Raw genomic sequence first — 4,419 nt, forward strand, 5'->3', positions numbered from 1 at the left:
AGTTTCAGAATTTCCATGCACCGAAAGCCACACGCACAATGAGCAGTGGCCACAGGTCCCACCCTCACACACACAGCTGTCCCTGAAGCCAATCATCTCATAAGTAGTTTACTAGCTCAGCGAGTTTACTACTGCTGCTGTTCCTCACAACAAAGAGGATTTCGATTCCACAGCACTTTGCAAGCTAAGCCAACACCCATGAATTTCCTTTCTCAGCTTAAGAACTCCACACTTGAGCTGCCTGAAAGGTCCCTGGAGAGAGAGGAAGGGAGGGGAAAAGAGAGAGGCATTGTTTAGTCTATGATTCAAGCCTTGGAGCCTATTATGCCAACTATAATCTATCCCGTGATTTTATTTGATCTGACTGGTTCTACTAGTTTTGGAGGAACTGCATTCAACTCACTTTATCACTCCAATGGGAACTTAAAGAAAACTCAAAGTTGTTTCCTAGTCAGGCACAAAATCTATACTTTTAGCATGAAGACCAATGAAGGAGGGAACGAGCTGTTTAAAAATTTAAAGAGGCAAATGTTTCTTAGCTGGTATAGTAGCTATGGACTAGCTCAGATGGTGATCTAAACTAAATACGCCTCAAAGTGGTTCACAAAAATAATAAAACAATAAAAGTATTGGTAAAAGCAGTTTTAAAAGCTGCTTGAAACATTTAAAAAAAAATTAAATCAGCAATGAACTAAAAGCAGATTAAACCACACACCAACATTCTACATAACTGGGTAGGTTTGTCTAAACAAAACTGTTTTTAACCCGCACTAAAAACAGCTTAGTGCAGGCACCTGCATGATGTTAATAGGCAGGGAGTTCCAAAGTTGATTTCTTACAAATGTGGAACATATACTGCATGGCACCTGTAACAGTGTTCAGGGTTCAGTTCCTTGCCCACAGTGCTTAGAATGTAACATTTCTGAGGAGGAGATGGAAGCACCTTAACTCTAGCACATATGCCAATAAATAAATGTGCATGAACACTAAGGCATCACGTAGTGCACAGCTTATTAATCTACTTCTTTTCCTTATTGTTTACTTTGCTGTGGCTAGAAAATGCTCAAACTTAACAATGATCAGTCAAACGTTTACTCCTTTGCAGATGCTGAGATATACTTTGAGAGGCACAGATTCGCATATGCTAATTTATATGTATAGATGCAATTTTTGAAGCAATTGCAATAATTTAAATGGAAATAAAATGCACATCACCATAATGGAAAAACAATGCCCCCATGACTTATGTGCTTGTTTGGTCTGCTGTTCAGCTGCTAGTGTGCAACTTTAAGGCCTCTGCTTCTGTCCCTTCTTACTGATTTTCTTTTACCCTTTAAACCAGATTTGGACCTGTTAGCCCCTCAAACAGAGCTTCAAACAGAGGACTGTCCTCTGCAAAGTAGGACATCCAGGCAAAAGACAGGGCTGCCCAGTGTGGGTTTAGGCCAGTGATATGGTAGCAGAGGCTGCATAGTGTAAAAAGGTACACATTACATTTTTTGCTCCACCATTCACTTTGCCTTTGGCCTTGCCCATCTCTGGCATGTGGCCCCCTAAGAAGGGAATGTGGCCCTCAGGCTGAAGGAGTTTCCTCACCTCCACCAACACCCTTTCTGCACTTAGTGATGCCCTGAAATAATCACAGACACTCCCTGCTCCCTCTCTCAGGTGCCAGTGCATCCTCATTCAAATGTCAGCTCTGCTCCTAAGTCACCTGGGTATCTTAAGCTGCTACTGAAGTACAGTCTCAGGTGGTTATTGTCTCCATCAGTCAACTCAGTTGAACAATCTGAGTAGCTCACCAGAAGCACAGATGACTAGGCAGCCACTTTTGAGGAGAATATTTGAAAGAGTCTCTTGGCTACTTAGACGTGTGTTGATTTGGGGGGATTTTAGAAGTTTCCCAACTTGTCTTTTATCTGCATCGGACCAAAACGTGACACCGTCTCCCAGCTTAGAAGTGCAAATTTAAGCAAACAAGTGGTGTGATTTGGTAAAATACATTTTTAAAAACCCATATTCATAAATATTAATTAAAAAAACATATCCGTCCTTATGCCACAAGATTAGACTGTGATGAACGTGTCTTCTCAGATTAGCTGAATATGTAAACAAACCACTCACTCTTTTTGGGGTGCTTCACTTCATTATGTTTTTGAATATTGTATTTTTATTTTTATTTTTATCATGGCCAGGGGCCTCAAAAGCTGGAAGTGGCCCAGGTCTCTCTGGGCTATTGGGAGGGCCTGCTGGGGCTGGTCCATACCTAGAGGAATGACACATCTGCTGTTTTGGTTTCCATCATGATGAAAGAAAGGTGGGATACAAATATATTTTAAAAATGAACAAATTCTCCCAATGCTGTTTTTAAAACTAATAAAAACAACAGACTTGACTCTGGAAACAGTGTGGCAAAGTGATTGGAAGGTCAGACCAAGACCAGGGAGACCAGGTTTCAAAGCCTTACTCAGCTGTGAAATTTGCTGGGCGGCCTTGGGCTAGTCACTGTCCCTCAGCTTTGAGCTACCTCACAGGGGTTGTGGTGAGGATAACATGGGGGAAGGGGAGGAGAACCACCTTGATCTCCTTGGAGGGAAGGTGGGATATAAATGTAATCAATATAAGTAAATAAACTTGCTAATTGTCAAATTGCATCACCTTGGGGGCTGGCAGCTGAAGCTGAGAGACTGTTCAGTTCAGACTCAAACAGCTGACACTCACCAGAAAAGGGGCTCCTTAAAAAAAAAAAAAGCCTTAGAAACAGGAGTAAGTGGATTAAGTAGAGGTAGGAAGAAATTTAAGTTATGGATCTTCTGGAGTACCAAGCAACCTTGATGTCTTAAAACGTAAACATCATCATATGGCACTTAGGAACACACTTGCTTTGGGGGGCAAGGAAACATAACATTAGATAAATAGCAATTTTCTTCAAGTGGTTTTTCTAAGAAACTACGATTATGCAACAATGTGAACAGCACAACGTTCTTTAAAAGAGCAAAATGACAGGCTTTTTGCTGTTCTGCCATTCCACAGTTTAATTTAAAAATTCCAGGAAATGATTCTGAGTCAATAGATATGAGAAGAACTTTGACTTAGCATGCCTATGCATAGTTTCAATAAATCAAAACGATTAGCTTTCTTTTTTTCTTTTTTTAAATCAGGAAATACACATAGACTCATAGAATTACAGAGCTGGAAGTGACCCCAAGGATCATCTAGTCCAACCCCGCTGCAGTGCAGGAAGTTAGATGCCATTGCACCAAGCAAATGTTTCCCCATGTTTCCCAGTGCATTTTACCATCATTCCTTATTGCAAAATGTCTGGGGTGGCTTTTTTTGTAAGGTTGGCGCTCCAAATCTTTCATTTTTGTGCAACCTGAATTTGCTGGTATGTGACTGAATCCCTCTGAAAAATAGCAACAGATTGGAGGCAACCTTAGTTTAATGGGACTTATTCCAAGGTAGGTGAGTATAGAATTGCAGCCTAATCCATTCAGTCTCTGAGTATAATTTAGTTGCATGCTGAAATGCTAGTCCCCTTTATCATAGCATTTCCATGTCTCTTCCTAGGCAAAGAGAGATTTTCCTGTAATGGCTTAGACATGCTAATATGATGGCAAATAAATTTATCTTTGGGCACCAGCTCAATAAAGCAGTTAAAGCATTGTAAATCAACATCAATAGGACTGAAATACCTGCCCATGATTAAGAAAGTGATTAAGTACCTTCCCCAATAGAAAAAGACTGCTGATTAAGGGTCTTGATAACATGTCAGTCTATTAACCTTGCTGCTATTTTTGTTAAGAGAAAGTGGCAGAGGGTAGGGTTTTTTTTGGTCTTTTCATTTGCAGTATAATTGATTTTTTAATTTTTATTTTGCTGTCGAGAAGCTGCCTCCTGTGTCTGGCTCAGGTTCTGATGCGAAGATCTGTATCCTGACCACGTAGGAGAAAGAACCAAAGTCAAAGAGAATGTGATCCTAACCAGAGGTTGTTAAATTCCAAGAGATTTCCAAGAAACCATAACTCTTCAAGCAGCTGGCTGGTGCCACTTTCAGCATCTTTGGATGCTTGTGACCAGAGCTGGGAAGATGTTATTGGACTACAGATCCCATCATTCCTCACCATTTGCCATACTGATAGGAGTTGGAAGTACATCTGGAGAGCCTCCGGTTCCCTGAAATAGAGGGACAGAGAAAGCAAGTAGACTGTGTTTCCTGTTATTGCTGCATACGAAGCTACTCACTCTCTTTTAGGAGGCTTTGGTTTAATAGGGGCAGTTTCAATAGAGAAAAAGAAACCAGCACAATAGCCCCTTTCCCACTCATGATCGCCAGCAACTGGTGTTCAAGGCATACTGGAGGCATCACATTGCTAGTGGCCATGAAAGTCCTTTTTCACACCTCGACACACAATAGCT

Source organism: Lacerta agilis, chromosome 10, assembly GCF_009819535.1.
Source record: "Lacerta agilis isolate rLacAgi1 chromosome 10, rLacAgi1.pri, whole genome shotgun sequence".
Taxonomy (NCBI): domain Eukaryota; kingdom Metazoa; phylum Chordata; class Lepidosauria; order Squamata; family Lacertidae; genus Lacerta; species Lacerta agilis.